Source organism: Sorex araneus, chromosome 7, assembly GCF_027595985.1.
Source record: "Sorex araneus isolate mSorAra2 chromosome 7, mSorAra2.pri, whole genome shotgun sequence".
In the NCBI taxonomy this organism is placed as follows: Eukaryota; Metazoa; Chordata; class Mammalia; order Eulipotyphla; family Soricidae; genus Sorex; species Sorex araneus.
In genome coordinates, this window is record NC_073308.1 from 3552041 (window position 1) to 3565375 (window position 13335).

A 13335-nucleotide genomic window follows, 5' to 3' on the forward strand; every position below is an offset into this window, starting at 1 on the left:
AGCTTGGCCACTGGCCACCTTCTCTATTTCAAAACATGGGCTAAGCCACATGGAACTGGGATTCAGAGGCGGACTCCCTCAGAGGGACTGCTCCGGAGCCTGGGGAATGCCTCTAGGCAGGGCTGAGCTTTCCACCTGATGCAAGACCAAGAATGCAGAGCATCAGTAAGAGGAAAAAGTGCTGCGTTAAGAGCCAGAAAACCAAGGAAAGACAGGCATTTCTTTCTTGTAATAGTCTAGGGACCAGATCAGTAGTGGAGCAGGGCTGGCCCTTGCCCTGCATGTGGTCCCCTGAGCCCTGCAGGAGTGATTCCTGAGTACAAGACAGGAGTAAGTCCTGAGCACACGCCAGATGTGGCCCCCAAAACAAAAAACTAGAAAGCACTGTATGGCTTTGGAGATTCTCAAAGGGCTGAGCACATGATACCTGGCATATACAGGGCCTGGCAATCAATCCTCTACACCGCATGCAGGAACTCCGGCGCACCGCTAGTGGAGAGCAGCACTGCTGGAGCCTCACTCCCACCCAAGAGGGAGAAAGACGTGAGACTGCAGAGGCCTGAATTTAGTCCGGCTGTGCCTGTCACCAGTTGGGCCACCTAGACACTTCAGGTTCCTGAGTCCCAATTTCTATCAGATGGAAATTAACTTCCTCATCTATAGCACTGAGATTACTACACTGAGGACAAGGCTGGATTTTTTTTTAATTTTTTGTATTTTTAGGTCACACCTGGCAATGCACAGGCATTACTCCTGGTTCTGCAACCAGGAATTACTGCTGGCAGTGCTCATGGGACGATATGGGGTGCTAGGAATCGAACCGGGGTCAGCCATGTGCAAGGCAAATGCCCTACCCACTGTGCTATTGATCCAGCCCCAAGGCTCAATTTCTTTAATGTACTTTTCTGTCCTCTATATTTGGCATAGTTCCTGATACATGGAAGTGCTCAGTGTTTGTTGAAAGAAGAGATTAACTGGGGCAGAGGTGATGGCTCAAGGCCTTTGCATGTGGGGGACATAGGTTTGATCCCCAATACTGCATGAACCCTAAGCACCGCCAGTGTTAGGAGTAGCTCATGAACTTTGAGCACTGCTGAGTGTGGCCTGAAAATCAAGAATAAACAACTTGAAGGAGGGCAGGGAGACAGTTTAAGAAGGTGCCGGCACCATATGGCCCCCTCGGCATGCTGGTCCGATGGTCTGAAATCACCATAATGTTGCCATGGTGGCCTGCTGGCACCTGTGGGCTAAGCATGAAGAGCATCACAAATGGCTCCATGATGCACGAATTAATTTATAAGAGATGTCCATAATTGGAATATCTATAGAAATAGAAAACATCTGCATGGCTGCTGGAGACCCAGAGAAAGGGGAACAGGAGGAACTGCTACTTGCTGCAGTACTTCTTTCAAGGGGGTGAAAATATTCTAAAATTAGATTGTGGCAACAGTGGGTGGCACAGTTGTGTGATTAAATTAAAAACCACTGACCTGTGTATTTCAGATGAGTTCATGTCATGCCATATATGTACTTATTGACTATTTTAACATATTGCCCTGAGAAACGTGTCATTAAATCCTTTATTTTTAACTGGATCTGCTTCTTATTGCTGATGTATAAAAGGTCTTTATATATTCTGGCTATTAGATCCTTTAAAGATTTTGATATTGGACCAGAGACACAGTATGGGGGTTATGGCACTTGCACTTGCCTTCCATCTGGCTGACTCCAATTCTATTTACTCGTACCACATATGGTGCCCCAAACACTGCAAGGAATATTTACTGAGCACAGAGCCAGGAGTAAATGCTGAGCAGTGCTGGTGCCCAATGCTACCCCTCCGCCCCCCATAAATAAAGGATTTTAAAATCCTTATGGAAGTCCAACTTCAAATGTTCTTCCAATGTCAGATAGTATTACTATACTTTATACAAGGTACAAACAGGGGTCAGAGTGATAATACAGTGCATAGTACTTGTCTTACAAGCAGCTGACCTGGGTTTGACATCGGGTACCCTCTATGAGCCTTGAGCCTGCCAGGGGTGATCCCTGAGTGCAAAGCCAGGAGTAAGCTCAGTAAGCCCTGGGCACCACTGGGGGTAGCCCCAAAACAAAACAAACATACAAATGCTTCATGCAGCTCAACTTTTACAGGGTAGGGCAGGAAGAGACGATGAAGGCACATATGCACCAGAAGCCTACTGCCTAAAGACTCAGTCCTTGTCAGGATGCAAAGCCAGCCAGTGGCTCTGCCCTACCTCTGTGACGTCCTGGGAAGGTGGCATAGGGAAGGACCTTCCCAGGAGAAGCAGCCTATGGGCCCGACATCCCAGTGGCCAGGAGGAGAGAAGACACAACTGAAACTCACAGTTCCTTGCCGACAGAAAATTCTCAGAATAACGGAACATCAGCAAGGAGAAAAAGAAAGCTCAGCTTCTCCCAGGAAGACAACGCAGAATTTGGTTTCAGACAATCCAAACATCATTCCACACCCTGCCTCTCCCAGGGAATTCAAGACCCATGGAGTGGCGAGGAGAGCCCAGGCCCACAGCCACCAACAGGTCCCCTTGCAAGGGGGAAAGAAGGAGCTGAGTGCAAACACCATAGTTGGAAAAATCAGGAAACGCTGTAAATGTCCAAAGACGGTAACTGCCCCAGTGACCACCCACATGGGTGACTAGGATGTAGGTTCTGACCCATGGTGCCCAGAGCCATCAAGAAGCCCCAGGGCAGCAGGCTCACTGGAAATCTTTCAGGGGACCTCCCTGAGCCCCCACGGCACTGATATTTCCCTTTGATCCCCAGTCATATGCTCTAAAGGAGGAAGGAGACTCCGGGAACCGCTGCTGCTCAACTATCCCTTGGCCAGGCCTCCCCTCCCACGTGATGTCCATTCCTTTCCATGTAGTTGAAAGCCTTGTGGCGGCTCTCCCACATCTCTCATCTCATCCTGTTGGCCCTGGCCACCTTACTGGCATGGCCGCCTGGAGGTCCAGTCCATTCTCCAACACTAAGAGCATTTCTACCCTGCCTACAGCTCTACAAGGACCACATGACACCCAGGGAGACAGAGGGTGGTCATATGAATAAGGTTGAGGCTCTGGTCAGGGTTCTGGTCCATGCCCTCCCTCCCCCCGCAACTCCCTACAGCAAGGAGCAGGTCACCATATTCTCCAAATGATAGCTGCAAGGCCTTTCACCCCATGTGAAACAAAAACGAGCAGAAGACAGCACTCTGGTTCAGTGCATCCCTGAGCCACAGACAGAAACAGAGGCTCTCTCTGGGTTTTGTTCTTTTTGAATTCTTTTGTTTTCAGGTCACACCTGGATGTGCTCAGGGCTTACTCCTGGCTCTGTGTTGAGATCACTCCTGGTTGGCTTTAGGGGATCACAGGCGGTGCTGGGTTGAGTCTTGTTGAATGTGAGCCAAAAGGCCTGACCCCTACCCATGGTACAGTAGCCTCTAGAGCACTGTTGGGTGTGGTGAAAACAATAAAACAGACAAGAGAAAAGAAAGTGAGTGAGAGAGCAGAGGGTCCACAGAAGATGCTGTGGCTGAGGATGCAAACAACCTGTAGGGACCAGAAGCAGGGGCTCATGGTCCATGGGCCCAGCAACCGTTCACACCCCCAGCTGCAAGGACAGGCATGTGTCTGCAGACTCGGCAGTGAAGAGAACAAGTGCTCGGGGCCAGAGAGAGGCTCCACATGCCAAGTGGCTTCACATGCAGGAGTGACGGGATCCTTCGTCAGCACCGCAGGGGTGACAGTGCTCCCATACTTCCGCACAGACTGTGGGAGTATGGGGTAGTCCCTGAGCACTGTCAGGGATGTCAGGGGAGAGAGAGAGAGAGAGAGAGAGAGAGAGAGAGAAGAGAGAGAGAGAGGGAGGGAGGGAGGGAGGGAGGGAGGGAGAGGTACAGGTGACACCGCTTGACAGGAAGGGTGGGGAGGGCTCTCCTGCTGACACCGGCCTCCTGGGCCTGCCTGCTTCAACAGTATGAGGCAACACCACTGCTCGAATCTCAATTTGCTACGAGCCAGCAGCTACAAAAACTAGTATGCTGTGGTAGACCCACTCTGCGGGGTCTCCGGGTGTGGGTGGAGCAGCTCCCACTTTGGGCACCAGAACATCAGGAAAGGGTGGTATCTCTGGTCAGCATTCCCCCTGGAGGTTGGGCCCAGCCTCTCTGGTTCCCAGATCTTGGGCTCCGATTCCTTCCAGCCACACTGGAGGCTCACCCCACCAGCCCTGTTCTTGAATCCCAAAGAGGCCCTCAGCCAGTCACAAGGCCAGGTGCCAGAAGGCTCCAACTGCCACCATCTGAATGACAGCCTGAGCCCCATGCAGCTCACTCGTTCACTGATAATCAAAGAGTATTCACTGGATAGACAGAGCGGGTTATCAGCGGGCACGAGCGCATGGTCAAGTAACATCGGTGAACTGGAGCAAACTCCTCTGAGAGGCCAGAGCAGGGCCAGACAAACCATCACTGCAAACAGAGTGTCAGGAACACCAGCAAACACAGCACAGAGCAAGCAGACAGCGGCCCTGGGCGATTCCCCACACAGGCCTGAGATGCTGGGACTCAGGAACCAAATGAGAGCCAGAGTGATGATATAGTGGGGAGGGCGCTTGCCTTACACAGGGCCAAACTGGCTTCGATCCCCAGCACCCTCTATAGTCCCCTGAGTCCTGCCTCAAGTGATCCCTGAGCACAAAGCCAGGAGTAAGCCCTGGGCACTGCTGAATGTGGCCCAAAATAACTGGAACAAAATAAAAGAGCTAAAGGAACAAAGCAGAGTCCCATGAAACATGGGGTTGAAGAGAGAAAAGGGAGACCACGGTGCTTGGCAGAAAGATGGTCTGTCCTTTCAGAAGCCCAAGTCACACAACTCTCCATGGGCAACCGATTCACCCTGTACAATGCTCCAAGCTTCTCTGAACGTATTCTCTAAACTCAGTGTTCACAACTCTGAGACAGAACAGTGGTTGTCCACTTTCACAGAGAAAACTGAGGTTCAGTAGGAATGGGCCCAGAGAAGGCACAAAACTCTCTGGTCTCCTCACCCCAACCCTACGCTTCTCACCAAACCACTGTCACGGGTATTTAAATCAAAGCATTAAAGGCAACTTATTAATGAGACTTTTAGGAGATAGGCAGATGCTCCATTTGGTTAGAGAAGACCTAAACTCACGGAGAACCCACACTGCTGAAGGGGCAGCGGCTCCAGTCAGCTCCCAAGTCCCAGCATACAGCTAGGAAGGAACTGCCCTAGGTTGTTTGGGTTTTCAGTTTTCATTTTCCCCTTTATATTCTTTTGCCTTCTCTATACACTTCCAATTTTACTTGTCCAATTTCCATCTTCATTCTCCCCCCACCTACCCTGCTCAGATCAAAGAACAAAAAGAGAACAATGGCTTAGAAGAGGCTTACATTGAAAGAAGAAACTCATGGGCTGACTTACCTGCCTTCAAAACACTTCATCCAGGAGTAAACAGCAATCTGTGCTCCTGAGAGACTTCTCAGCCATCCCTGCCGGCCAGCTCTCTGGGGCCTGACCCCAGTCCTGTACTGGGCCGCGTGGAACAATAGACTGACTCTCAGCCATGCAGCGGTGGTGCCACCTGATGAATCATGCTCACAGCTGGGGAAGCACAGCAAAGTTTGCTGTTGGAAGAAGCATGACGAGGTTATCTTCTGACTCAGAAGGGCAGCTGACTTTTCAGCCACAAGTGCTCAATGAGTAAATGGCGCCTTCTTGATTTGAGCCAAGCTGGATTTCTGGACAAGTGTCTTGTGACGGGCAGAATGTGGGGTGAGAGAGAGGCCGGGAGAGAGAGAGGGGGGGGAAAGTGTATGTGTGTGGAGAGGGAGAGGGAGAGAGGGAGAGAGAGAAATAGAGAGAGAATGAGAATTGAATCTTTGAAGGAACCAAGTGTAGAGAGAGAAACTTCCACCATATGATTCCCAGACTAAGCTCGGAATGCAGGAGGCAAAGACAGGGAGTCTGGGGGACACCGGGTGAAGATGTTCTTTCCTTCCATCCAGCCAAGAACACCCTTTTTCCCTCACACTCTCCTCTCATGTTCCCTAGGACTCTGAATGAAAACAGGAACTTCCCCGCCCCACAAATTTATCCACCAGTGCACCTCCAGGGCCCGAACAGTGCGTGGGTGGCACACACTAGAACCCCACTTGCTGAATGAAGTGATGAATAACTTAAAAACAAGGGCAAGTCACAGATGGCTCATGGTGGAGAACAGGCCTTGCCCACAGAACAGGGGTTTGATCCCCAGCACCACACAAACCAACAGAGGCCTGGGGCAGGTGTCTCCAGTCACCGAGAAAGGGAAGTGAAGAGGAGAGCTCCTCCCATTAAACTTAGCTGCAGAAGGTGAAAACCAGTCCGATTTCTGGCACCTTAAGCAGGGGGATCCTGGAGGCACGTGAAGGAGTCTCAAAGGAATGAGACTCGGAGAAGCGGCACAGAGACTATGGGTTCTCCTTAGGGTCCTTATCAACAGCCGTGAAATAACCAAGTCTGCTGCCCGGTCAAGAGAATGTGGAGGGAATGTGCACCCACTGTGCATGGGGCAAGTGTGTGTGCTGCTCTGAGGTCACAGTCCGTAGGTTCAGGAGTCCCAAATGGTCAAAACTCAATGACCTGGCACCTGCAGAAAGAAGAAACAAACTCGACAGGCCCTGTGCCCACCCTGGCAGTAGCCTCCCCAGGACCCACTTCCCCACTCCCGTAACTACAACACTCATTGCCAAATGCTCCCCGGGTGGTTGTTGGGGCTGACCAGCAAACAGCTCTGGCTGGGGGAGCACAGGGTGAGGAGCCTTAACATGTGCCAGGACACAGCATTCTGTGACACCGTGGCATTCTCTACTCCCCCAGGCCAGCACTGTGGATGGAAGGGCTGGGTCCTGCAGCTACGGTGGAGTGAGTGACTGAGGCACCAGCACTCACCTTCAGGGACTTGGCTGCTGCCTACCAGGCAGGTGGCCAGCACAGGGAGTCCAACACCAGTGCCGGACACACAAACCCCAGGACAGCCCAGGGGGACAGAAGGTGTTGGTGTACAACATCCCATAATCTCAGGCCTAGCTAGTCTTGGACGTTGAAATTGTTTTTCTATTACTGTTACTTTAATTGACTATGCTTCCGGCTATATATCAACAGTATTAACTGACTTTGATATTGTTTCCATTGACTAAGTTAATTTGCATATCCTGCCTATGTGGCTGAATATCATTGGCTAGAACATCAAGCTAGTTAATAAAAGAGGACTGAACAGGCTGCTCTCAAGCAAGCCACAGAGCAACTCCCAGAAAACGTATTTCTTTCGCATGCATATTTTAAATGCCTCAGACTGTCTAACCAAACCTTACTGCAAACATATGTTGTAACATAAGGCGAGGAGAAACTCTGGCACCCAACAAGGGCGGCCCCCGTGCTAGCTGACCACTGGAGCCTCTCAGGGGCCAGTCGAGCCAGCCCCCTTAACTGCCAGGTTGTCCCTCAAGCTAGCTGACCACCGGACTCCCTCGGGGGCAAGTCTAGCCGCCACCTAACTGCCAGGTACTGCTCAAGCGTCTATATTTGGCTGCTGTGGGACAGTGAGGGGGGTTGGCAGAGGGCTCTGAACTTTCTCAGACCGCATGGGGACTGGGTCAAGGGGCGATGGGTGCTGAGCTGAGCCCTCGAGCAGAGGTGCAAGGACCTTGCTGGGTTTGTCATGAGACGGATGAGGAAGCGGAGATGGGGGGGGGGGGGGCGTGACGGGCAGGGAGGACAGGAGAGTGAGGCGCTGAGCTCAGGCACATTTAAGGGCTGGGTCCTGGTTGTCATGAAAGCGCTGGGCTCCACGGGCCACTCACCTTGGCTGTGCTGGTAAACGTGGGGGCCAGCGGAGGTGGAGGGGGGGCTTGGAGGAGGGGACCTTGGATTTTGGCTTTTTTGGGGTAGACACCCGACAGTGCTCAGGGCTCAGCCCTACGTTCCGCACTCAGGAATCCCATACGCGATGCTGCAGGGATGGAACCCGGGTCCCGGGGCGGGCCTCGGGGTGCACTGCAGGGAGCTGAGGGAAACTGGGCTAAGGGAGCCGAACCCGCGAGGGGCAGAGCGGCGAGGGTGGTCCCCAGGGTCGCGGGGTGAGATGTGCCTGGCGGGGCGGCGGCGGGCCGGGGTCGGGCTCGCGGGCTCGCGGGCTCGGGTGGGGAAGGGGCTGGCAGATGCCGGGCTCGGGGCGGGCGCCCGGGGGGCTCCGCGGGGGCTGTCCCGCCGCCGCTTAGCTTTCCCCCGCCCCCCGCTCGCCCCCTCAGTCGTCACTCACCACAGGGAGCCGGAAGGCGCTGACCGGCGCTCAGGATAGCCGCAGCCCCCCCGCTTCGCCCCCAAATGTGGTGGCGGCCTCCCAGCCCCAGACAACAAAAAGCGGCGCCTGTGGCGAGGACACTAGCCTGGGGTCTGGACGTACGGCCACGCCCTCACGCGACGGCCCAATCGCGGAGCCCCGACGAGATCAGGGGGCGGGGCCAGCGGGTAGGCGGTTCACCCCAGATCCTTGAGGAGGCTGCGGACCTGCCCCACCCCCAAGTAGGGCTTGTCAGCTGCCTGAGGTGTCCCATTGGGACTAGATCCTACTGGCTACCTTCCCTTGCCTGGCCACCTTCTGCATAAGGATGGGGCCGTCCTGGCTTCCGTGAGTGAAGCTTGCTCACTTGTGAAGCCGCCCGTCTTTGCTTTCCCAGGGTGTTGGCGCTGGGGACCAACAGAACTCAATCACTCTCCTGCCCAGGGGGCTCTCAGGAAAACGTGTCTTCCCCACTCCTTATACCCGGAGCGCGCCCTGAGCGCCCCCCGCGATATTTCACAGTCAACTGCTTGGCATCTGTCCCAAAGACCCAAGTCATTTGCACCCTTTGTAGTACTATTCACAATAGCCAAAATCTAGAACAGACCCAAATGTCCAAGAATAGAGGGCTGGTTAAAGAAACTGTCTTTAAAGGTACATCTACAGAATGGAATACTGCTCAACTCTAAGAAAAGATGAGCTCCTGAACAGCCATGATTCCAGAGGCACAGAAACCAATCCCAGAACCCAGCAGTTTATGGCAAAAAATGCTTTTGGACTCTGAACTAAGCTTCGGCCCTGTGCTGCCCTGGGAGGGGAATGGTGTTTGTCCCTCTGCCTTTCTTCCTCGTTGGTGGCGTGGTGACTGCCATTTTTAAGAGTCTATTGCACAGAGAGGTACGAGCTTGCAGTGACGGGGCGCTGGGAACTCTCGGGATGTGGGGAAGCAGAACCAGCACTGCTCTCTGCCCTGAGGAGACCCCCAGTGGTGGCCATGAATGAATGGCTCCTCAGCTCCTGAACAGCCATGATCCCAGAGGCACACAAACCAATCTCAGAACACAGTAGCTTCTGGCAGAAATCCCTCTGGACTTAATTATTAAAATACCAGAAATCCAAAATCATGTGGCCATCATATGCTCTTCATTATCAGCAATAGGAAACAAATGATCTAATGATGCCTTTTCGGCAGGTCTAGTAGTTGAGGGAAAACTCCAAATAATAATAGTGGGTCTTCTGTCGAAAAATTGAATGTAATGAAAGTAAAGAGAGAGTAAAGTGAAAATCATCTGCCACACAGGCAAGGTGGGGGGTAGGGGATATACTGGGGTTCTTGTGGTAGAACATGTGAACTGGTGAAGGGATGGGTGTTTGATCATTGTATGACATACTAGAACCTGAAAGCTTTGTAACTTTCAATAAGTTACAGATAAAATTAAATAAAAAAGATTCAATTAAAAAAAGAGAATGAAAGAAAAGATGATAGCAAGTAATCTGCTGCTATGTGGATAGATTTGGAGAGTATCAGGAGAGATGAAGTTAATCAGGAGGAGAGACCCAGAATAACCTCCCTGACATATAATAAAAATACGAATAAATCATTAGTACAGTGGACCCCTTTTTTTCGAGGTGGGGAGTGGAGATCTCCCTCAGGTCTGTGGTTGGGAAACAGTCACTCCAGGCAGTGCTTCAGGGACCATGCGGTGCTGCAATCGAACCCCAGCCTCCAGCATGCAAACCCTGTGCTCAGCCAGTGAAGGCAATCTCTGCAGCCTGTGTGACCTTTGATGGCAGCCCCAATTTATCCTTCCCTGCAGGGCGGGGTGAGAGTTGAGAGACTTCAGAGTTAAACCCCAGCTCATGTGGTTTACATCAAGTTTGGATATGTGAGCTTGAGCACTTGAGCACTGACTGTCTAGAGAACAGCGTCTCTTGCTCCGCATCCACAAACTGAGAGGCCTGACAAGGAAGGGATGGGCAGTTCGCTCAGCACACTAACCCGAAGAACATGCTGGCTCAAGGCTCCTCGAACTGCACCCATTTCATATGACCAGAGTGTCAGCACTGATGTTCTTTTCAGTAGGTGATCAAATCAGGCTCACTGCTAATTTCCCTCACTAATGTATTTAACTTTTCCTGGTTTGCAATTTCACAGGGCGATGTATCAAAGATGATTTTTTTTCTTTTTGGGTCACACCCGGTGATACACAGGGGATACTCCTGGCTCTGCACTCAGGAATTACTCCTGACAGTGCTCGGGGGACCATATTAGATGCTGGGAATCGAACCCAGGTCAGCCCTGTGCAAGGCAAATGCCCTACCCACTGTGCTATTGTTCCAGCCCCCAAAGACGATTATTTTTGAGTATCTAAAGGTTATGAATATCTGTGTTGGAGAGGGAGATCTGTGCTTCTTCCACTGCTGCTGGGGTTCTTGCTACCACGCATCTATCTCACGGAAGGTGGGGTATGTGCAGCTGGGATGAGTCCAGTGGACCGAGGAGAACCTCGGCAGTACCTGGCTGCACCAATGTTTGGTTTTGGGAACACACTTGGAGATGCTCAGGGGTTTCTCCTGACTCTGCACTCAGGAGTCACTCCTGACCATGCTTGGGGACCATGTGGGATGCCAGAGATCAAACCAAGTCAGCTGCGTGCAAGACCACCACCTTTCCCATTGTACTATCTCTCTGCCCCCTCTTTTCTTAATTTTCTTTGGAAACACACCTATCCATGTCTTACTCCTGGCTCTGTGCTCACAGATCACTATTGGCAAGATGCAGGGTCAGGGATCCAATCCAGGTCACTTGTGTGCAAAAAAAGTGCCCTACCCACTGGACTATTTACTCCCATCCCTCCACCAATGTTTTCTGAAATCGAGGTGGAGAAAGGTCATCTTAGTCAACTACTGCTCACACATTCTTCTTTACTCTGTGCCTCCCAGCATCCTGCTCACTGAGGACTGAGGGGTTTTGGTTTGTTTAGCTTTTGGTGATGTGGGGCATGGTCCTGAACCTGGTGGTGGTCAGGGGGTACTAATTGCTCTGTGTTCAGGGGTGACTCCTTACTGGGGTTGCGGGACCAGAGGTGGTGCTGAGAGTGAACTCCATATGGCTCAGTCACCTGTAAGGCAAGAGCTCTCTTTTGAGTCTTAAAAATGACATTTTTTGTTTAGTTTGTTTTTAAGAGAAAACAAGTCAAAAAACCCATGTGAATCTAACTAGGTTTTAAGGGAGGAGCACCTGAATACCACGTTAGGGCATGCTCTTGTGAATAAGTTTGTGAGTTGGGAAAACAGACAGGCCTTAGTATCAACAGTAGAGGTAGACACTGCTGCAAAAGTTCTGGCCATTTCGAGAGCCCAAGAGTGTGACTGTAAGTAGGGGTAGGAGTTGAGTCTGCTGTCATTAACTGCTGTGGCACTTGGGGAGCCCTTGGAAAGAACAACGGAACTGGTTGTGATTTGCTTTAATACTCATCCCTGCTGGAGGATGGTGGCTTTTACAGCTCTTCAGGAGCGATTATTCTGGGAGCACAGGAGAGCCTCCCATCCTCCCATCCCATCCATTCCTCTCGGACCTCATCCCTGCCTCGGGGAGAGATTCCAGCTTCAGTCCTGCATTTCCTGCCAACGGCCTTTATGGCCTTTATTGGTTACATGAACGTTGACCTTTTCGGCTTTAATTCCCAAGTCCATCGCTGGACTGATTCATGTATGCATTTTAAAATGAGAAAATAAGTATTTTATAGGAAATTCTGAGAGCCTCTTCAGAAAATAAAATTTCCAGGTGGTGTGAGCGGGGAGCTACCTGCTCATGCAGGATCCTTATTTGGATGTAGCTCTGGGAGCTGCCTCAGACAGAGGGCTTAGAATACTTGGCATAGATAACTGTCTGCCACTCCTAGTATGCAGAGAAGCTATGATATCACCAACCCAAGCCTATAGAGAAGTTAAAAGATTACCAACCTTAGCCTGCTGAGCAGTTAACAGGATATAGATGTGTTAATAGATTAGTAGGACACACAAGTAGCTGTATGGTCTGCTAATCATTAAAAGGTTTAGGAATGATCAGGTTGTTCCCCACTGTATTTTGTTATGATCAAAGAAATGTATGATCTTAGGAATATGCTTTTTGCAATTACAGTGGATGGTTATGCTTGCCAAGTTCCTGATAGAGATGTAGAAAAGGCTGCCTGAAATAAAGATCCAGGCTGCTGTTCCAGAACTCAGCCCTCTCAACCACTTATTCGTCTCTTTAAGATCCTCATCTTCCCTCTTAACCCATTCCTTTGACAGCCTGCAGGCCCATTAAGTCGTGCCAGAATGAGGGGCAAGAGGAACAGAGGTGTGTGAGGTGTGGAAAAGACAAGGCAGCTGTAGAATAAGGTAAGGAAGTCCGGGGAGGGACAGTTATTGTTGAGAAAGGGGGGGAAATGGGGCAACGATTAAGAAATTAAAAATTCTTGGGTGTTAGTCTCCCACTCTGTTATTCTATATACCATAGATGAGTACAATCTTTCTATGTCTGTCTCTCTCTTTCTGACTCATTTCACTCAGCATGAAACTTTTCATGCCGATCCACTTAAATAAAAAATTCATGACCTCCTTTTTTCTAACAGCTGTATAGTATTCCATTAGGGATCACCAGCTATAATGTAGTCGAAGGCCATTTGGGAGAAGAGAGTTGCGGGCTGAATGAGGGCTAGAGACTGAGCACAGTGGCCACTCAACACCTTTATTGCAAACCACAACAGCTAATTAGAGGGAGAGAACAGAAGGGAATGCCCTGCCACAGTGACAGGGTGGGGTGGGGGGAGATGGGATTGGGGAGGGTGGGAGGGATGCTGGGTTTACTGGTGGTGGAGTATGGGTACTGGTGAAGGGATGGGTTCCCGAACTTTGTATGAGGGAAATAAAAAAATAATAAAAAAAATAAAAGAAAAGAAATTAAAAATTGTTTGCACAGAC

General features: G+C 50.9%; 1 protein-coding gene across 1 annotated transcript in view; it reads left to right on the forward strand.

Annotated features, from left to right (window-relative positions):
* The first annotated feature begins 6711 nt into the window (after positions 1-6711).
* LOC129406538 (leucine-rich repeat-containing protein 37A3-like) overlaps positions 6712-13335 on the forward strand; it is a 97123-nt gene continuing 90499 nt past the window's right edge. Inside the window, exons 1-2 of the mRNA XM_055144699.1 lie at positions 6712-7589; positions 12664-12753. The gene's annotated coding sequence lies outside the window, so the exon portion shown is untranslated. The remainder of the gene's footprint in view (positions 7590-12663; positions 12754-13335) is intronic.